We start from the raw sequence: 23,947 nt of genomic DNA, 5'->3' as shown, positions 1-23,947 counted from the left end.
TGACAATATTTGTGGCAGTGACAATATTCGTGGCAGAAAAGAAATGTTTAACAAACGACACTCCGCTTTACGGGGGGTTATTGAAAGAACTTTTAGGTTGTGGAAGAAGAAATGGGTAATCTTATTCGTTTCCTAAACAGGTGTATATTGTGTTGGTCACTATGATACTTCACAACTTCATCTGACGTCACCCCTCTCATTCAGATACGGACTTCAATATGGCTGATGATGATATGAAATTATTGACTCTAGAACCTTCAGGATCTCTAGCTGATAATGAGATGGACTCGATTGAATATGAAACTCAGGACGGTGAGGGTACAGTTGAGATGGCTGCTCTGAGGGAGTCTATAGCAGATATTATATATAACAGCTAGTCCAGCAAGTCTTTTCTCTGTTCGTACACTAATTTTGAATGTCAATTTTACTTTTATTTGGATAAATACTAACAATCTTTTTTTTTCCACAGTTATAGAAACATGACTTCTAGGATATCAGTTACAGACAGAGGTTTTTTGTGTTATTGTGGTCTACCAGCTTCGTTGCTCACATCGTGTCAGTCTCACGCGTCAGTCTCATAGCTTTGGGAGGCAGTTCTACGGTTGTGCCAATGGTGTTTCTGCTCTTTGCGGCTTCTTCCGGTGGGCTGACAGTCCCTTACATGACACGACCAGCAGTCATGGGAATCCGGTGTTTTCTCAATTTGATAGTGCAGATGAGAACAGGCGTAGCCAGAGTCTGAAATTAAACATTTTAATATTTCTGATTGTAGTTGTACTTGTATTTGTACTTTTTTTAGTTCTCCTGGTACTCATGAGGGTGTGAGAAATGTATGACATCTTTTAGTACTGATCTGTGATGATTTCATGTTTCTGCACTATATGCTTCAGTACTACCAATAAGCTATTCTGAATAAGTTGTCTCAAACAGTTTTATCACATAGAGGCATGAATGTCATTTAACCACCAATAAGTTATTTTGAATAATCTGCCCTAAACAACAAGGCAGATTATTCTGATAATCAGCAGATTATCAGAATAATTTGCTTATCAGCAGATTATAAATAAACAGCAGCGCCAAACAGACCCTAAATTGGAAGCCATGAATTTGACTCAGTTTTTTGAACTTCATCTGTACCCTCAGGATCATATTCTGACAATGCACATAATAAAATGTTGGGATATTGAACGAATGACATTTAACTTGGAAGAGAAAGAGCTCAAATTTGATTCAGAAGAAGTTGCACTCCTGATAAGCATGTCCAATAGAGGGTTATATGCATGCTGGAGTAATGTTCCGCCTGGTAGTATGGATGCGAGACAAATAAAGACCGCAATACTCGACTTTTCACCAAGGGAATCCTCTCATAACCTTTTTGCAATTATTAATCAAGTTTTTAATGTCAAATTTATTTTTTCCTTCAAGCAACTTTAGAGTGTTAAAAGAGTTATCTTCTATTTGCGATGATATATAAATTTTTACAGCGTATAATTGGTCAGCTACAGTATGTGAATTTCTAACTGAGCAACTGAATGTCTGTGCCACGAAAATAAGGAAGGATCAACCAGTGGGATACATTACTGGTTTTGTCTTCTTTCTAATTATTTGTGTACTGCACATAACTCTTAAAAGTTCTTTTTATAATTTTGGATATAGCAATGAATTATTTTATCATGTTTCACGCAGCTCTGGTTTTATGAGCACATGTCATTGGTCCTCCCAGTAGTGTCGCTAGACAACGAATGTTGAGATGACCAATAAATGTGAAATAGAATACTGTAAAGATTTAATTAGCCTTTAAGAGGTACAGATCCGCCGAAGTGAATTATTTATTTCATGTTTCACGCAGCTCTGGTTTTATGAGCACATGTCCTTGGTCCTCCCAGTAGTGTCGCTAGACAACGAATGCTGAGATGACCAATAAATGTGAAATGGAATACTGTAAAGATTTAATTAGCCTTTAAGAGGCACAGATCCGCCGAAGTGAATTATTTATTTTCTTAATCCCTAGAAAGTGTTATTATGCTCACGTGATACTTTGATTGACTTTGATTTTATGTAATGTCTTGCAGGTTTATGATTTTTTCCTTGAAATAAAAGATAGTGAGGATCGTTTACTTGGTCCTCCACTTGAATCATCCAGTCCTGGGAAGCATCTCCGACAACAGCAGACTCAATCCCGACCACATTCGCCCACGTTCGTTGAAGTTACTGCTATAGTTTCTTATCATATTGGTTCTCAACAAACACATGGTGGTACGTATCCACATACTAACCCTCGTATTGGTTTTGAAAAAATACATGAATTACTTAAAGATACTCATAAATTTTGGACTTTCAAAGCTTAGTTTATACTCGTTTGACAAGTTTAGAAAATACAATGACAGAGTTAAAATATGAAGCAAAAGAATTACAGAAAGCAATAAAACAACAACATGGGAAATTTCCAAGGAAATGGGTCAAAGAGTCCCCACTAGAAAGTTTAATTCAAATGATTAAGACAAGAGAGGGTAGAAGAAAAAGGTTTCTCAGTTCCCCATTTATGATTTTTAAACAGAAAAAGAGGAAAAAATCAACACAAGAGGCGGTTGAAGAGGCTGAAGAGGTTGAAACCTGCACCAAAGCATCATCCAATAAAATTCTTGTTTACTAATTCAATTAACATCCAATAATTAACAGGTTGAAGCTTTAAATAAAGGGAAAACTGACCAAGTTAATCAACCACCACCTAATAAAGAAGAGCTTGAGGATGTGGATAAGGAGGAATCGACAATTGTACAACAAACTATAACTAACGACATTAGTTTTGATCCACCAACTGTACATATTAAGAAAGCAGAAAAAGTTCATCATACACAATTTCTCAAAAAAACGACTAAATTTGGAGTTAAAGAAGATCAGGACCAAGTGGACAGGCAATATGTTGATGATGACTACCCTGAATGTTTTCTTGAAGTGTTCACACTCCAAACTTTAATATTCTCACTATATAATGTTAGTTGCTTGTCTTATAGGACTGTCCAGCAGCACTGGTGGTTGATTTTTCCGCAAGACAACAAATTCCAAATTATATGCGAGAAACAACGCTCTGTTGTAGCAAATTCATTGACTTGTTAGTCTACCATAATTTTTTATTGGTTTTTTGTTTTACTTTTATACTATTTACGGTAAAAATTATATATTTGAAATGCTGAGGTAATTTAGTAATTAATATGGGACATATGTCGTAACTCTACGTTATCTTGATGAATTCCTCATGAATTATTAGTTAGGAAATAAACAAGTCGATTGTTTTGCTATGTTGATGAAAAATAAGAAATGCAATGTATCACAGCTATATAGATCGTACTTATATGTGTCTCCATGCCACTGGGTAAATTTGAAATTCACGTGTCCTAGTGTGAACTTAAATAAATCTAATATGACCATTTGTTCTTATGTGATATATTTATTTTTATGCAGTTGTATAAAGTAGGCAATGTTAAAGGGTTTGTTCAGCACATTACGAACGATACTACTGAGAATGTGGAGTTACTGCTGCGACCAATAATCAACAATCAGCATTTGACACTGCTAGTTGGGGCAATGAAGAAGCACAAGTGGAAACTATATGATTCATTACCTAACAGAATACATTTACATATCACCGACGTCATTGTAGTAGGCAATATTTATTGCTTTATGCATTGTCCTATGTTATTGTTCATTCATTTCTATATTTAAATATGCAGATTAAACATTTTCTGAGAGATGCAGGGGAAGCGTTCCAGTCTGATCTGAGTAAATGGCAAGTTGTAATGGCCAGAGGCATTCCGGTGCAGAGCATAGTTTTGATTGTGGTGTATTTGTCTGTAAACATATTGAAACACTAATACAGAAGAATAGAGCCGATTGGAAAGACTATTTAGAATGACGTTTTGGAATTTCATGAATCTATGTCATTATTTAGAGCAGAAATAGGATACGAGATTTGTAAATTTGCATTGTCACGAACATAATTTTTTTGGAATGATTACATGTTTATGTTAATAAGCATTTATTTATCATCTTTAACTTTTTAGCTATCTAATATCTATTTCAGAATTGCTCTTACGACTGCTTGAAATACCATGCAAGTTTTTTTTATTGAGAAGATCACCAAACGGGCCTCAGCACATGAGATATTTAGATGTTGAAGTCAAATGTTTCTCAAATGTCCCTCCACTCATTTAAATCTCGTAATTATATTACAATTGTTATGTTGACATTTATTTATTTATTATAGTTTTCACCTGTTTCATCTAATTTTGTGAATTCTTACAGAATTTAACCTATTTTATGGATGATATGACAGTCGATCAAGAGATTTATTTTTTAGAGGGAGAGTTTCGATTGGAAAGCGTCGGGATATAGAAAAAACATGAAGTCCAAATAGGTTTTTCTGTTTGAATCTGGAACTTTATTTAATATTTAATATTTTGTATCCTTTCTTTGTTTCATGTATGTTTCGGTTTAAGATGACTGATTTACTCTTATTCACTTATTTTCCTTTATCCTTTTAAATTTAGTATTTAAACATTGTTATTTCATAATTTCTTGATTTCACTTATTTAAACTTGATTTATTTTATGAATTAGTCATAAAAATAGATAAATGTAGGAGCCATAAAAAAGAGATATTTCTTTGTGATATTTGATCACCATCTTCTAACAGTTTAGATAACTGATGTTTTACTCTTAATTTTTTTACTTAAGATATATAATATCTTGATATTCCAATCCTTATAAAGGCTGACTCCTTATGGAACACTTTTTTGTTTTGCTTTATTTTTTTGCTATAATATGATTGTAGAGCTGATAAGCTGGCTCTTTAAAAAACTCTGGACAGTTTTTTTCCCACCACCTACGGGAGTTTGGTGCTGATGTTACCTCCTGAAATGGCCCATCTCTACAATTGCTGCAATGGTTGTCTGGATTTTGGTTGCAGATTAACTGAATGCTTCAGAATTGTTGAAAAAAATGTATTTTGGGTTTCATTAGATAGTTGTAAAGAACTTATTTCCATTTTTATTGAATGATTGTAAAGAATTTGAATCTACTTTTATTGAACATTTGGAAAGAATTTGGTTCCAATTTTAATTAATGCTTAACAAGAATTTGAATGAGTGGTATACATGTTTGATATTGTTTTTGTATTCATAAACATAGTCAGCTAAGTGTTGTAAACATTGCTTACCGTCGGGGCTCATAACTACATTATCATAGCCTAAAATTTCATATTTTTGGGGGAGCGAGAAAAAAAGGGCTGCCAACTTTAAAATAATATTATTTAATATTCTTCATATGTGAGGTTTTATTATGGTATTTATAGTCCTCATCTTTATCTGTGAGGTTTTATTATTATATTTATAGTCCTCTTCTTATGTATGGGTGTAATAAAAAACAAGCTTCCAACTTAATAATCAAGTTCCCATTTGTATTATTGTGCCCAGAAATCTTGAAGTATTCTTTTCAAGGAAAGCATAATAGAAATCACATTCATAAATCATCACTTTATTTATCAAACTCACTTTCATAAGACTAATGGATTATACAACCTTAAGTATCAGACACCCTAATAGACAAATTCTTATCATTTTTTTTTACATAATATAGAACAATTAAATTGTACTATCATCCAATTTCAGTTACAGGTTATGAAGGAGAATTAAAGGAGGTCAAAACTGCATTGTTAGCATCTTTTATACTTCTGAATTTCTGCATCAGAAAAGCAGCATAGCAGCTGTGGTTAGCAACACCTGCAAGTAAACAAGATATAATATATGGATATCAAGCAAGAAATAAATTTTATGCACATAAAAAGAAACAAGAGATATTGACATCTTCATAAGTTTATTCACCTAGTATTTGATTATCATATTTTACTGATATATTGATATCTCCTCTTAACACAAAATTTAGGATATTAAAGGTGGCATTGAAGAAGATATGAAAGACTATTATATTGACATCTTCATAAGCTTATCAATCTAGTATTGGATTATCACATTTTGTTGTTATATTGATATCTCCTATGCACACAAGATTTGGATATGAAAGGTGAAATTGAAAGAGATATGAAGGACTGTTATATTGACATCTTCATAAGCTCATTCACCTGGTATTGAATTATCATATTTTGCTACTACATTGATATCACATCTGCACACAAATTTTGAGATATGAAAGGTGGCATTGAAAGAGATATAAAAGATTGCAGTGTATCACCTGAACTCATTTTATATTAGCTTAAAATCGAACAATAAAATCTTAAAAGGAAATCGTTGAGGCATTGTTGTCTCATGTATTGAATATGCCATCATGGCAGTGTAGGATTCCCTAGTCCGTGAAGCAAATAAATTTTAGCTTAAAATCGAACAATAAAATCTTAAAAGGAAACCGTTGAGGCATTGTTGTCTCATGTATTGAATACGTCATCATGGCAATGTAGGATTCCCTAGTCCGTGAAGCAAATAAATTCTGCAGTATATATTCATATATCAGCAGTATATATCTAACTATGTATAAGAAATTCATTAGTGTTATAGAACAAACATATATCCATGTAACAGCAGTAACAAAAAATTTACATACCACAACAAGAACAATTAAAAAATGAAACATTGTGCTCATAATTTTGCATTATATTTTTATCTGTGTTAGAAAATCAGACAGTGAGCATATGGGTGGATGACATTGTGATGATTCTTGTTATTCGGTGGTTGAAATATCTTTTTGTTTTCTTGTATATACAGTGATTATGAGTGAAAAACTTGTTTGATGAAACATATGAAAAAATATTGAAGTTGTGAAAATATATTTTTTACTCTTTTATTTCTCTCTCAATACTCTTTTAGTTTGGCATTAGATATTCCTTTAGGACGCATTTTAGCAGGATCATTCAGTTTTGATTCATTATTCACAGGTTTTTTTTTTATTGTGGTCTCCTTGGCTGAGGACCTTTACCAATTAAATATGTCATCAATATCCAATGATAATTTCTTCATGGACTCCTTCATGTGCTGCTCAACTTCTAGATTTTCATTTGCTTTATTGATAATTTGATATGCAAATTTTTGCATGTGTTCGAAATATTAGGTCGCCTTTAATATCATTCAACGTTTGTGACTGCTGCAGATGCTTCTATCCATAACTGTTATATAAATCTCTTTTTACATTTTAAGACCATCTCAAAAAAGATATTTATCGGATATCTTCTTAATATATAGAATGTTTATGACTCATAAAGAGTGTGCACATAGTTGCCCCATCATTTTGAGCTTTCTGCAGTTGCACTGAATATTCAAACTCAAACTGTCGAAATTAACTACCCAAGTACTGTTTGCTCTATGATCATCCAAATTCTTAATGAAAAATTCAGTTTCATTATTTAGAGAGGCATGTAATTGAAGACCACATGACCCATGTATAAACTCTTTCTCAAATATTCTGTACAACTTCCTTGAGTAAAATGTAGTTGTCTGCTTCAGTATTGAGCTGATTTTTACGACATGAGTAATCACAGATTGATCACACTTGAATCCTCGTCTTTCTTGTTGGGCCTCCACGTTTTCATGACATTTTCAATGCCCAAAAACAATTTATAATAGAACTAATGAGCTTTGAGACACCATGACAAATAGTATTGGTTGACTCACTTCTTTGGGTCGATAAAATTCTCATTCCAAATACATCCTTATTAAAAGTTGTAGGTCATTTATGTCTAATTTTGTACTTCTCATTTAGCCACACATTGTTCTGTAGATTACTTGTCTCAATCATCACCTCTTATGTATCATCAAAGTTCTCTTCAGACTTTCATTTGCTCAAATATTTATAAAAAAAATCATTGACTATCTTATCCACCACCCCGCATTGAACTTTTATAGATAATTTATTGTATATGTGCCACTAACATTATCTATATCATGTATTTCGCAAAATCTCTGCTATGGCTCTACCCATTGTCTGATCCTAATCAGTGTAGATTGTTATTGAATGATTATCACCTATGATATGAATAAAAGTTTTAAAAAATCATTTAAACGAGTCTACCGTCTCCTCTAACAAGAATCCGACTCCAAAGAGAACATTATGTCAATCATGGTTAACATCAACAATAGGAGCACAACCTAAGTTATATTTATGTAATCTATAACTCGTATAAAAAATAATATCTCCAAAGCATTCATAATCAAGTCTGGATGTCTCGTCGCTCCAAAATAAACTCATTAGCCGACCACTCTCATTAGTTTCAAAATCTTTCAAACATGTTATCCTCAGCACGTCTCACTGCGAATAACTGCAATAAAGCATTGGCATCACCATTTTCAATTCTAAATCTCTTCACTCTTTGAATGAAATTAAAAACATCTCTATTTATACATTCTGGGTTCTCTACACCCCCAACTTCTTTGGCTAGAAAGTTAAACACGTCTTTAGGTTTTATTCCTGAATGTGTCATCGACCTAAGCACATCTGCATTGACTTTACTTATCTTTCTGCTGGAACGCAACAGGTGTTTATCACCAGTGTTCGCTAATGAGTGGTTATGAGATCCAATGAATTTTTTGACTGTCCAATTGTCTTCCTAATCAACTGCGTATCGAATCATTGCAGGGCAAATAATTCTTTTGTCTATTTTATTGTAGTTAATAACTTCTGTGATCTTTAGCACTTTCTTGAAACATGTTTTTCCACATACCAAGTCCTTCGTCTTAATATTCCTGGAGTTGGGCCAAAACGTAACGTGTTCCTTACGAACACTAAATCTAATATGATGAGCATAAGCACAATATACTTTATACGTTTTTCTCATTGTGGATCATCGTTTGAAGTAATATGTTTGTTATTTGCTCGATACAGATAGTTTCACTCTCAACAAACTGCACACACAAGAGAATAAAATGTTAAACTCTATAAACAACTCAAAAAACAACCCTAAACTCTCATATGTTCCTTCCATAATAAAGATTCATTAGTTTTAAAAAAACAGTCAAGCTAAATATCCTACATTAAACCGTAATAATCACAGCTCAATAAATAACCTTAAAACCATACACCTCTACAAATATGCACTTTCAAAAACTTAATTATTTTTTATTAGCTATTGAGTTGTGATTATTGGGGTTAAATGTAGGATATTTACTTCACTGTTTTTATAAAACCCTATAAGGTAGGATATTTACTTCACTGTTTTTATAAAACCCTAAAACTATGCACCTGTATAAACATACCTCAACAAACATACACCTCCAAAAATACTAGATCCTAAAAATAAGAAGACCCTAACAGTAAACAATATTATTGTAACAACTAAAGCAATATCTCCCAAAAAAAAAAAAGACATCTCCGAACACACTTCTACTTTAACGTGCATTTCTTCTCTCTTGGCAGGATAATTCTCTTCTTCTCCTTCCGCTTTGTACATAAAATAACAATTTGTGTTTCTGTTGTCCATCTTGAACTTCAACAGGTCCAGGTGCCACTGCAGGAGAAAATGGTGTCGGAAAATAAAGAATATGACCAATAAAACAGTAAACCCTAGCTACTTAAATAACATGATTCGCTCGCGCTCCAATTTTTAATCTTGTACATCGCAGTTACACTCAGGTTACACGCGTGATTCCAATGCGACGGGTTTAATAGTCTGTTACATCGTAGGTACACGAAGGGTGTACTCTCGGTTCCATGAGGGTTACACGCGCGGTTCTAATGCGACGGGCCTAATAATCTGTTACATCGCAATGAAAATCGAGTTACACGAAGAGTATACTTTTGGTTCCGCAGCGACGAGGTTATAGAGAAATTACACTCAGGTTATACGCGCGGTACTACTGTCTGAATGGTGAAGGTTACACATGAGTTACAACGGGATTACAAGCGCGTTACTAGGAGCCGGCCGCGGGAGGTATTGCATGGCTACAACGGGGTTACAATCGAATTACCGTCGTGAGCTGGGTCGACACGTCACGCGCAGCAAAACACCTATTTCTTTTATAAGTTACAAGCTATGAGACCGCTGATGCATACGTGGTCTTCTCCTATTAGCTATCGTACACAGCTCTGTGTATGTCTTACGTACGCAAATTTTTCTCGTACAGGGAGAAGTTATTTAAGATGCAAGAAAAGTATTCACAAGTTTTTAATTAAGGTATGTTCACTTTCATGTTTAATTTCAAATTTTCAAAACCAAATTTTACCAGAAGAGGAGACTGTAATAACATAAATTAAAATAATAATAATAATAATAATAAAAATAGAGAAGCGCTGCCGTTTAGAGGAACGCATCCCCCTCGGAGAAGGAAAAAGAAGAAGTAAAAATCGAAGGGAAGGAGAAGTAAAGTGGTCGAGCGACATCGAAAACCTACCTGTACCGAGTCGCGATCGAGGACTGAGCCACGATAAGCTACGGCTTCTTACGCTGGTGCAGTGCGTAGGAGTGCGTAGGAATGCGTAGGAGAAGAGAGGAGGAGACGCCAACGTGGTGTGCTCGCGCAAAGTAAGAGGAGGAAGAAGAAAACTCCGGGTACTGCCTGCTTCGAGTCGAACCCGAAGGAAAAAGAGGAGGGAGCTCGCTCGATCGAGCACAGGCTGAAGGCAGGATAAGGAAGCAGGGGTCGAGCCGTTTGTGCGTGTTAGGGCAGTCGGGCGCAGAATGGAGGTAAGGGTTGAGATTTTTTTATTAAATAAATTAATAATAGGTTATATATATTTATGAGAGTGAAATTAATTAATTATTGTGTTAATCTACATTCACTTACATTATAAAGGGCTGTTAAGTGGAAGTTTATGATGTCAAGGAGAAATTGAGTTTTACGTGTGAATGATAAAAATCAAATCTTCTAGGTATTTAATATTTAATAATATAAATTTGCTTAAATTGAAATTATTGATTTACTTACTAAATGCTAATAACATGTTTAATTTAATCAGATATGAAGGTAGAAGATTAGAGGTGAATCAATTAAATTTATAAAAGAAAAATGAAAATTTTGTGCAAGGAAGCAAATCCAACTTTTAAGGTAAGGAATTTTCTAATTGACTTATATGTGTCAATTTAGTTATAGGTCATTAGATATGTAAGTCTTTCTTTTAGAATGTGATCTTTAAAAATATATGTATATTTAATTTATTAGGATTAATTGAAGAAAGTAAAGTGAAGCGATAAATTATTTCAGAAGTCGCTTTAAATCAAGGTGGGTGATTATTTTCTTCTATGTGTTAAATTAATGTTTTAGTAAATGAATAATTGCTTTATTAAATTTTTTAAAATAAGTTTTTTAGTTATACCTAGCATATTGAAAGCCTGAAATATCATAAGAAAGAGAGTAAAATAACTTACATTCTAAAGGATTTTAATTCATATGAAATAAAAAGTATGGGTTTAAGTCATACAGAATTACTCCTAGATGGTACTGACATGGGATGCAATGTACCCGCCCACGTTAAATGAAATGGTAAAGATGTGTCTTCGGGTACAATTTGAGGGTACATTTGGGTATAATTTTGAGGGTGCTTCGAACACCTTTTTTTTTAGCTTCGAGTACATTTTTTATGATACATTCGAGAATGACACTAATCCTGTTTTGATTTTTAAAAAGGCTAAAAATGGTAATTGCTTAAAGTGGAATGAGAAGGAATAAAGTTAAAGTATTGATAAAATGGAATGCATTTTCTTTTGTTTGTTCATACATAGCGTAGCATAAGAATTTAATGCATATTAGATTATAATTACCCACTAAGTTATACTTATGGTTGCAAATAATTTTTTCTATCGGGTAAAGAAAATTTATAGATTGATATGTCTAATATGAAAGGCTTAGTTTACTGGATGAGGACTACTGCTGCTATATACTTTTATAATAATAGTTTTGTTTTTACTGTTTTTTTCATATATTGATATAATGTTTAGTACTGGCTTGAAATGTTGTCTTTGAATGTTATTGTTTCTAGAACCTTTGGATTTTTTTGTACTTTATGGATTAGTGGTTCATTTATATGTATTGAAGTTTTCAAAATATGGATAGTTAGATGTTAATATCGTTCAACTGTTGTTTCCGCTTTAGTTAATTCTAAGCACCGAATTGGGTCGTGATACCGCCCATAACAAATGAAGAAATGTCATTCATGTTTATTCTATGCCCACCTAATGTGCATTTGCATGTGAGGTGGTGCTTGAATGTCTTTGTCTATAGAAAGAAATAGAAAAGCGTAGAATTTTTTTACGAATTAAATAAATTTAAATTTCTTGGATATCCTTTGTATCTTGTGTGTTACTACATATATCTTGGAAATGTCTTTATATTAAAATTGTTAATGTCTTAAATAATGCAAAATTAGAAAGGCCTTCAATGCATTCCATTTACACTATTTTGAATAATCTCAATAATATAATAGAATGAACACAGTCAGAGAATTAAATGAAAATAATCTGAAGGTTAAACTATCAAAAGTTCAGATACTTAAAAAGCATCAACAACGAGAGATAAAACACAATAGAAAGGTTATTCTATAGACCTCTAACATTGAAAAACAAAATCGATTGGACTCTCTATCCAAAGATAAGAGCCTAGAATATTACATGGATACATGCAAGTATATGGTTAGAGAGAGCCAAGTTTCAATCATAAAGAGAAGAATTACTTTCATTCTAAATATTTTTTCGATAGAATTTGTTTTCTTATTTTATTAAACTCATATGTGACCATTAGTAGTTGTCGCACCAACAAACCAAAGTAAGAAAATAAAATTAGTTTTACAATTTCTTATTTTGATATAATTTGTTTTATTATTTTATTTAATATATATAAAGACCATTCTTTATCTCACCGTAAGTTTTATTAGGTTCCACAATTTCTTCTTTAGTGATTATTGCAGTCAAATATTTTTGCTCTACAAATAGTAAAGCTACATATAATACAATATACAATTATTTCCTATAGCAATAGTTGTTTAAATCATATAAAAATAAATAGAATAAGAACTAATGGCTTGACTTTAAAAAGCATCCAACTAATAAGATTTCTTAATCTCGTTACTAATGGCCTTTGGTTTTTCCTTCAAGTTTAATAAATAAAAAATAATAATCTATGAGACCATTGATGCAAAACCAACTCTCACATAAGTTTTCCCTAAAATGAAAGCTTTTAAGTAAAGTCATTATCATTGAATAGAAGCACAATTGTGATGTTTTATGAACAAAGCTCAATTTAGGCTTACCCTTAGCCCACATAGACATTACTAAGAAACATATAATGGAACACTAACTAGCATCAAAAGTTTTTAATCATCATCAGTTTAAATCAAGGGTCAATACTTGGTCCATATATTTATGAGTTAGTAATGAGCATACTTACAGAAGTTATTCAAAGCAAGATATCTTTGTATATACCTTTTACAGAGGATATAGTTCCAATCAGTGAGACATATACAAAAATGAGTGAAAATTTTAAAAAATGGAGAAAATGTATAGAGAAAGAATATTTAAAATTAATTAATGATCAAGTACAAGATGCGTACTTTTAATGGGTAAGACTATTAGAAGATAGTGCAACTATGGTGTAATAAATTTAAATATCATTGATTTAACATACAAACGAATGGAAATATAAATGAGGATATGAGGTGGATAGTTAAAATTAAGAAGTCTTTTAAAAGAATTTTATAATAAGAGTATAACATCTATATAGATCCAACTATTAGGTTGCAAAAGTCATTAATTTCTAAGTGAGTTGAAAACGAAAATACTATAATGGATGTAGCAAAACTAGGAATGATTTTGTTAAGAAAAAGTTTGGAGTGACATCTTTAAGAGTTTATATGATTGCAAATAGAATTAATTGATTATAAATATTAAATAAAAGGTAGAGAATGCAACTGTTAAACAAGTTGATAAATTTAGTATCAAATCAATACTAAGGTTTGGATATAAACCTAAAATTACATGCCTATAAATATTACAAATTGATTTGTAAGGAATAAGATCAACGCATTAGACAACATTCAACATTAGTGAATGAAATATGAGAAATAGTAATGTCGACCTCAAATTGATGGAACAAGGCTAATGATGATGATGGCATCGGCTTACATTCATATGGAGATAACCAGACATAAGATTGGTATAGTTATTCCCAAAAATTTTATTAACAAAACATTAAATCTAGTGTTCTTCTATTACCATCAAGGTCAAGGAAGATCATTGACTTCTAATTATTTTTTGGAGTTGCAATAGTCAAAATGAAATGAACACAATAGGAACTTGGCTTTTAATTGTAAAACTAGAGCATGATTTTAAATACGTATGTAGGAATCCGCGTTTAATAATGGGAGTCAAAGAAGGTGGTCGATTTGCATCAATTTTTTAACATTCAACACATGCATTGTTATAGGTAGAGCTAATAATATGACGATGAATTATATTTTATAGGTCTTTGGAGGAGGATGACGACAGGGTTGTGAAACAATATTACTTAAATTGTTATTATCCCCGCACAAAACCTCAAATTCATTTTCTAGAAGACACATCTAGCAGTTCTTGATTTGTTTTTTAGATCCCTAAAAGATGTGCCTCACTATCCAAACAAGAGATGGAAAGATCAACTCACAACCTCACCATCCACTAAAGATTAAGTCACTCTGAAAAAAAAAACTACTATAGTGGGCTTGATTCCATATTATCCAGTAAGAAATTGAGCTTTATGCATCCACCAAAAATAGCTTCTCTACGAACAAGAGAAAACCCATCCTCCCATAGCCTTAAATAGCTTACCTCTAAAGACACTTAAGATACAGAGGAATCACAAGAGAATTAAATTATGATATCTCTGGAGATGGAACAAAGAGACCTCAGAAATCAGGCTCCAAGGATACCATGCAATGAATATTTTGGTTTGTGGCGAATGTTCTTTATTCTTGGCTAACCTATTGGAAGGATAGTGAGGTGGGTAAACAACATGGCAATGAGATGGCTTGGCAAGTCCGCCTAGGTTCAAAGGATGTGATGTGGAATTTGAGTAAGGTGCCATATACCCTCCCCTTCATGTGGCTTTTGGTCTTGGTCAAAAATGGTGGCTCCCTTGGATTTTAGATAGGGTTAATGGGTTAACCCTAAAGCGATGGATGACCTTGGGTCATGGGTAAACCTACTAAGGATGGGCCTTAAATTTGGGCTTCCATGGGCTACGAATTTGATGGATGAGATTGAGCCATGATTTTAGGATCCTAACTTAGGCTTAAGAGGTTTTATTCTCATTATTTTAATTAATTAAATAATTAATTAATTAAGAGGATAAAGAATTTGACCAAAAGACCATAAATTGACCATGATGGTGTAGGGTTGGCTATGGTGGTGTAGGGTTGACCATGGCGATCTAGTGTTGGCCAAATGGTCAATGTGGTGATCATTGGGTTCAGGGTGGACCAAATGGTCAATGTGGTGAGCATTTGGTCCAGAGTTGACCAAATGATCAACGTGGTGAATAATGGCTTTGGTTAAGTTATACCATTACTGAGTTAGCTTGTCTAAAATTTCATTCAATTTTGAGGTCAAAAGGGGGCACATAGGGTGGTAAAATCTCATTTATTTTATAAGATCTTCTATATTTTGAAGACGTATTCTAACTATTTCGTTTTATGGAAAGACTGTGGAGATTGAATGAGAGTCCTCCGCCCCTGATATATATGAGTGCAACCACAAGAGGCGGTCCGACCAATCCTCGATCCATTACAGATCCCGTGTAACATAGGTAATTGACAAGCTAAAACATTTTGATGAATGCATGTTAGCTTTAACTGAATGTAACTACTTTTTTGCAGAAGAGATTCCAGTAGCTGAAGGAGAGCTGATACCAGGTGTCGAAAGGTATTATGATTTGCGCGTGTGTTCCATCCGAGTACGACTTGTGCAGGGAGGCTATAGAAGGGAAGAAGGGTTGAGTCTATGGGCTCATGTCTCAGGGGTTTGCCTACAATGCTCACCCTTCACCAGTGCATCTGCAGTTTCTACCTCTACAGCACAGGATGAGAAGATCTCTAGGCATGCTATAGCATTCCCTGTTAAGATGGAGACTCGCTTCTCTCAGATGAGGTCAGAGCTGGAGGCCAACATGGAGGCCAAGCTGAAGGTTGAGTTGGATTCTTTCTGACAGCGAATGAGGAAGTGTGACAAGGTAGTGACAACATTGGAGGAGGAAGCGGCGAAAGACGATGAGGATGAGGTTGACAAGATAGAGGTGGATGATTAGGAGGGCGTTTTTCTTATTTTTTATGTTTATGTATATCTAGACATATATTTTTTCTATGAACAGTGATGTATATAATTTAAAATAAATGCATTTCATTATTTGATTTGATAATTTACTATTTGATAACAATGTTATTTCGTTAAATGATTGAAATTATATACTAAATAATGTAATAACCGTTGTGGTAATATAAATGCGAAAGAAAGATTTTGTTCTTTTTTCTTGTGCTACAGGATTCCGACGGCTTACCGTCGGTTTTGCGACTGTTCCAAACCTATCCCTAGGCAAAACTGATGGTTGTCCAATGAACATTTTTACCGACGCTTAACCGATACATAATTGCAGACATAAGGTGCGTCACACAAAAATGACAAGAGCGACACTTTTCTGATGGATAACCGTCAGTTTTAAAAAACAACGCTTAACCAACGGTTTTACTTGAGTCAAAAAACTGACGGGTGCGACACTTTTCCGTCAGCTAACCTATCGGTTATGAAAACGATGCATAACCGACAATTTTGCCTGTTTCAGAAAACCAACAGGTGCAACTTTTTTTAACGTGTACGTCGTCACTATTACCGACGGAGGAACCATCAATTATACGAACCGAAGATTACCGACGACTCAAATGTTCTCGAAAAAAACTACGACATTAAATCGTCGGATAATCATTGGTACGTGTATACCGTCGGAATATCGGTCAGTTTTGGAATTATCGACAAGCATTTTACGTACGAGCTTAAAACCGTCGGTAAACCAGCAACAACATTAAAACAACGGGTTTTCGTATCATCACCGACAGACTGTGGCCATTGAAAAAAACTAAATTCCTGTGAAGAAAAAAACCTAAATTCTTGTAGTGCTTGTTCGAAAGCGATAAATCTTTCAAAGAGCACATGGCGTGAGAGCAACATCAATTTCAGAAATTTGATTTTGAGGAAAATGATAACAATCTATTTGTAAAATTTTATACTGTAAATTAATATGAAAACAAACATATATACCTTTTAGGAAATCAGATTAACATGCCATATTATTATTTTTTTTGTGAAACAATTATTTGCCTTAAAACAAGTTTATTTTGCTCTAAATTAAACAATCTTTACACATGCTCGAATTGATCTCACTTCGCGAATAATTCGACTCGACCAACTCGATATGAAATCATTTAAACTTCTACAAGTCTTTTTTACACTTATTATATATAAATCTATATGTTATTCATGCGTATTGATAGGTGAAATAAATAAAAGATTCCATATGTTCTACGAAAGGATGATTAAAGACAACCATTCTTAATAACCTCATAAATGATAGTTGAATTAATATATATATATATATATATATGCCGCCATCATAGACTTGCACAAACAACAACACAATGTCAAGTTTATTTTTCCTGCATTGCGACTTAGTGTAAAGAATGAAGAAACACTAAATCCTCCAAGAAATTAATCAACTTATATCACACGTAATGCATATGCTGTAAATCACATTCAACAGCACATTATTTTTTGCCGTCATCATAGACTTCGAGAAATAACACACAATGTCAAAGCTGTGGCTTGAATGAACAAGATATGTTCTAGTTGCATGGCATTGTCATGAAAGAGGAGAGGAACATGCAACTTGTTGTTAAAGCGAGGGCTGAGGGCTGAGGGTTCATGACATTGTTTATTAAGAGGTTACAAATGATGATTCATACCTTCGTGGTAAATATAGATTGTGATTGTTAAGGAATTAGGGCGAAGAAAAGACAAGAATCAAGAACAAATATAGGGATTTAATTTGGTTCGGCAATTTGCCTACGTCCTCCTCAGGAGCAAGAGCAGCAGCGTCCTTTTGATTTCTTGATAAGGAGTACATTCCATTAGGGTTACAATAAAACATATATATATATATATATATATATAACATTAGAGTACAATATGTAATTACAAAATTATTTCTATACCGTACCGCTGGGGCGTTCCCCCACACCCACAACCTACTTAACAAAACTGCCTCAATTCGACAATGTTTCCGCTCTCGAGCTCCTCCGCTTCATCATATGTTTTTTATCTGGTATATGAGCCATAATTAGCTATGATATATAGAAAACAAAAGAAAGATTGGAGGAAGTTCATAGGTTTAAAAGACAAGTTGGGAATAGCTAGCAAAGCAAAGGCTTGTCATTAAAGCATAATGAATATATAGTTTAGGTTAAAATTAAGAAAAAAAAAGGTGAACTCATTAAGAATTAAGATATATAGCCATCAATCTCAATATTCCAACGTTCGAAATGGCTCACCAAATATTCATGGGAAAAGGTCTAACTTATAGGGTACTTGTCTAGCTTTGAAGGCTTTTATTGAATGCATTGTAGAAAGCCACAGTCTAAGCATCGAAAATCCATTTATTCAGATGACTAAGAGTCTGTTTGGGACAGTTTATAAGTGCGGGCGGCTTTTTCAAAACGTCGTCGTACTGTTTGGGTCGCGCGTTTTTATCATCTTATCTTAAACTGCGTTTGGGTTTTTACACTAAACGCAGGCCACGGATTGCTGCAGCCCGCCCGCGGGCTGCGTTTCAGGATAAGCAGCTTATCCTGGAACACACAAGCTGCCCCAAACGGATCCCAAATGCTTTAAAGTGCATGACAAGGCAACAATTTATGCGCATGCACTAAAATTCTGTTCACTAAGTTTCATTTGTGCACAAAAAGTTTGTGTCGGCTTTACCACCAGACAATTATAATATATATATATATCAATGCCATAAATATCTATAATCGATCGGCGGCAGGTGACGGACGGATGGGGGCAGTTTGTGGTAGCTTGCTTACAGCATTTTACATGAGTGGTGTAATTAAAATTCGGCCAAATAGATCAAATTCTAAATTCATCCAAAATGAACTACGGTCAAATTTATTCATACTTCTTTACAATGTATTTATAATTCTCCCTACCAAACATATAATTTTTTTCAAGTTCTTAAAAAAAAATTACAGTACATCACAAATTCACTCAACCAAACAGCCCCAACGAGAACTACGCTGGCTTCAAATTTCTAACCATACCGCTATTGCAGACGAGTTCTATAATTAAACTTGAATTTGTATTAATATTCCCATTTAATAATTATTAAAAAAATATAAAATAACAATATTGAATCACACTAGCGAAGTCATTCAACTTGGTCTAACAAATGGAGTTTTTTTCTTCTCATACTTATCACATGTCAAATCTTGTCCCTCATAAGCACTTATTTCAACTTATTTACATGTAGAAGAACATTGTACAAACTACAATAACAAATATTCTAGCAGACAGAGACCTGTTCATCATTACGACCCAAACAATCAAATATAGAAAACAACAACTTTCAAATTCGAAGACTCATCAACACGATTAATTAATATCTGTCAATTTAAAGCCGACTCATTGTTCATCATTAGTCAAAGTTCATGAACCAAACTTCTAGCAGTTGTCAGCTATCAAGCTTTCTTCAATAATAAATCAACTTCTTGGACCAAATCAACTAACACCACAACCAACCCAACCATCCCGCTTAATACAAATGATCGGCTCAGAAACATTTCACCGCTCTCACATCTGAGAAATATTATGTCCAGATGATAAATATGTAAATGACGACATGGATCACATCATACCACCGAATACATAATATGATATAACTCACGTCATTGTCTGAACATCAATTATGACGACTAAAGCAATCACATTTGACGGCATCCTTTGACTATTAGCCCCCACGTTGAATGTGCAGCATTGCCCCGCCTACATAGATCCGGGGAAAAGTCTCAAGGGCCCACCTGACGTTGACCAATAATGCTTACCCGAATTCCTCCACTCGTAGAAGTCAAAACTGAGTGGGAAAAGGCACCTATTTCTACACCGCCGGTAGTGGTGGGCCACGTGGTCGAATCGTTCGTTAATCGGTAAGGTGTTTCGCAGCACTAGGCCTTGCATTATAAATGGAACTCCTTGCACGACAGAACAGAGTATTGGCAGACACTGAATTCTGAAACTCAGTTGTGAGTTTGAAGATGATCTCCATCAAAGTTCCAGTCCTGTTGTTCATAGCATGCTTTCTTCATTCCATTTTCTTGCATCCTTGCCAATGTTTTGGTTTGCTGAATACTCATCAGTTAACAGAAGCTTATGCAAATGATGGTGAGTTCATATGATTATCTACATACATGTACATATATATATATATATCTATATATAGATATATATATTAAAGGAAATCAGTGTTTGGCAGAGCCCAAATACGGATTTCCCATACGCTATGGCTCATGATGAGAGCCCGCGCCATGTGCCTAAATATTCGAGAATTCAGCTCAACTGGGGATCGAACCCGTGACATGAGTAGACTTACAGTGAACCCCACCAACCAACAGGCTATAACTTATACTACTTTTTTATTATAATTTTGTCATTGATAATTAACTTAGTTTTATTTTTTTCTTATTTTATTATTGCATGCAGCAAAAGCGATAGACCAAGGAGTTGCTTATGTGCTTATGCTGATAGCGCTTATACTGACGTATCTTATTCACTGAGGAATGATTCTTGACATATAAGAGTTCAGCTGTCAATCCTGCACTTCTTTTATTATTTATGATTTATAAATGCATGCTAAATAAGCTGCAATTTGTACTAGTATTGCTGTGAAACTATGAGACAGAATAAGCTGTTAAAGTAATATTCTTCTGAATATCTCTTTTGTAAAGTTCAATAGTTTTGTTTATGGATCTATTTTCTTATTATATCACATAATTAGGTACAAGTTTATGAATTTTAACTTTAAGCAGGGTTCCACTCTCCCATAGGTTTCTATACATTCATAGTACTGCATGTATCATAATACTTACAACTCCAATATCTGATAAAATTACAAGATGCACCTTACACTTACATCAACTCAAGGTTTAAGAAATTAGAACAAACCAGCCAGTCAAATTGGTTTGACAATGAACCAAGTATGCTTTCTGTTTGATCAGTCTTAAGAATCATTTTTCCATCATTGGAATGAAAACTGATCAAAATCACTCAACTATTTCAAGCATAACATTTTTAATCAACTTTAGTTCTCAATTCTAGGAATTAAATTTAAATCTTTAAATTATATTAAGTGAAATTTAATTATAGCAAAATGCTCCAATTTATAGCTTAATCAAGCTATAATACATAGCATGCTTACTACCAAGATGAGTTGCTGGCATATGTTGTAAGGTTCTAGTATTTGTATATAAGAAGTGCAATACTAATGTGGGAATGATAAAAACAATATTTATGTTAAAAAGATCTAATTATTTTTGTAAAGCTTTGAATATGAAGAATTTTTTTGTAGGATTTGGGGTTTGAAATTATTAAATGGTTTGCGAGATGTGAGAATATAATAAAATTATGTTTAATTTTCAAAATTGTTTAGTAAGATAAACATTATAAGCTTATTTGTATGCTGGCATATTATCTTCAACCTTTGAAACGTTTGTTGCGATATCTCCAAGGCACAATCACCTCTGATATAGTAATCATTAGGGTTGTAAATGAACCAATGCCCTCGATAAACAACTTGAACTCGACTTGATTAAAACTCGATCATGTTTGTTCGAACAATTTTTAAAAGCTTGAATCTTAAATGAACTAAACATGAATATAGTCATACTTGTTCATTTATGTTCACGATCAAACTCATTTGTTTTTCAACGAGTAACTTGTTAAATACACTATAATAAACTTGATGATAGCTCATATCATAAATGATATATTATTTAAATAAAACTTAATTAACTAGAATTTATTTAATTGTATATTTAATAGTAATATATTATTGTACTAACAATATTTTTAGATTAATTACTAATTATATATTTATTTTATTAAATTTAAGTTGTTATATAAGAAATTACATAAGATTTATGTGTTATTTATGAAATGCCCCTTAAAATTAACTTGAGACCCCATAAATCAGACTTTTTTTTGGCGTGCAAGCAATGAAGGCAATGATTATATTACGGCGAGCAAAGATCTTTAAAACTCTAGTCTCTAGAATATTTCCCCTCTCCACTTTGCTTCTAAGTCCTAGCTGATTAACTCAAATATTCCTCATTCTTCCTCTCAACCCATTTCACGCACTTCAACTTCTTTAAATCCTATAAATCCTTCCTCAAATTTCATTTAATATATCCGAGATTTAAGGAAAAAATGAGGAGAAATGGGATTTAAGATCCTCTATGGTTTAAAGTTGTCATTTTTTTTGTTTAGACAATATCCATAATTTAAGGCAAAATGGAGGAGAAACGAGATTTATGATCTCTTAGGGCTTTATTTTGTCATTTTTGTTTATTGGTAGGATTTTGGTTAAATTATTTATTATTTTTTATATGAAAATCTAGATACTCATTTGAATTTTTAGCTCTATTGAATACTGGTTCACTTGTCATAAGCAAAACAAGTTCAAACATTGAAAAATGTAAACAAGTCAAACTTAAACAATATATGAAAGCTCGACACATGCTCAAGCTGAACATGAACATCTTATAATTAAACCAAACCAAGTTCGAACAATGGCATACTCGGCTCGGCTCGACTCGATTACATCCCTAGTAATCACTCCGGGCAACTTGACTAGCACAACATACTAAGATTCTGACTGGGCACTTGATGTTGATAATTGAAGGTTCATTATTGGATTCTAATTCTTTAGTAACTCACAAATAGCTTGTGCTATAATGAAATAACATATGGTGGCCTAATCTTCCATTGAAACTAAATATCGAGCTCTCACGACAGCCACTTCTGATGTCATCTAGCTACATAAACTTCTACAAGATTTTGGCATTCAACGGCCTCACCCAACTAAAATATATTACGACTAACTTTCTTCCAGGACAATAGAAAACAATTTGGTCTTTCACGTTAGAACAAAGCATTTTGAAATTGAATATCACTTCATCAGAGACCACAATATCAACCCATGACACTTTCAAATATATAATGTTAATACTGTTGATCAACCTGTAGATATTCTAACAAAATCATCAGCCAAACTGTAGTTTAACCAACTATGCTCCAGGCTGATGGTTCTCTCTAGACCCCTCTGCTTTTGAGAGACTACTAACACCAATACTATGGATGTAATATAAATAATTGTCAAATTACCTCTTGTATCCATGATTTTCTCCGTCTCAATATATATATATATATATATATATATTATATAAGTATGTTTTCTATTTTGTTAACTATATTTTTTAATATTGTATCATTTAAATAATGTTAAAGAAATTTTAAAATTTATTATGATATCCAATTCATGCCCGGTTAAATTATTGAGTTATAAACACGTTATACCTGCAGTTCAATTGATCTAATTTTCCTAATATAATTGAAGTTACAATCGTAAGGGATATTTGTGGTATGTTGCCTATTATAGGAAGTTTGAAACATACTTTATCATTGCTACGAGCCTACGAGCCTTTGGACAAAAATCCTACAATGTGTCCATTAGTCTGTAACTACTCAACACAGAGTTGAGGGATGAATTGGCAAACCCCTTTTTTTTCAATACCAATTTTCAGGGGCGGGACCAGCCTCTTATTTTCAAAATTGCTATTTCATCAGAAAAAAAAGATGAAATTGTCCATTCATATAAGTAAAAATCTAAATGGAG

The 23,947-nt window shown here is 33.3% G+C and overlaps 1 protein-coding gene across 1 annotated transcript in view; it reads right to left on the bottom strand.

The window, feature by feature from the left end:
- Nucleotides 1–10,420, bottom strand: part of LOC110028164 — a 46,037-nt gene extending 35,617 nt beyond the window's left edge. The window contains exon 1 of the mRNA XM_020729909.1: nucleotides 10,388–10,420. The gene's annotated coding sequence lies outside the window, so the exon portion shown is untranslated. The remainder of the gene's footprint in view (nucleotides 1–10,387) is intronic.
- Nucleotides 10,421–23,947: the final 13,527 nt, after the last annotated feature.

This window comes from Phalaenopsis equestris, unplaced genomic scaffold (assembly GCF_001263595.1).
Source record: "Phalaenopsis equestris unplaced genomic scaffold, ASM126359v1 Scaffold000496, whole genome shotgun sequence".
NCBI classification, from domain to species: Eukaryota; Viridiplantae; Streptophyta; class Magnoliopsida; order Asparagales; family Orchidaceae; genus Phalaenopsis; species Phalaenopsis equestris.
The sequence above is the reverse complement of the archived record's forward strand: the minus strand, read 5'-3'. Positions and strand labels throughout refer to the sequence as shown.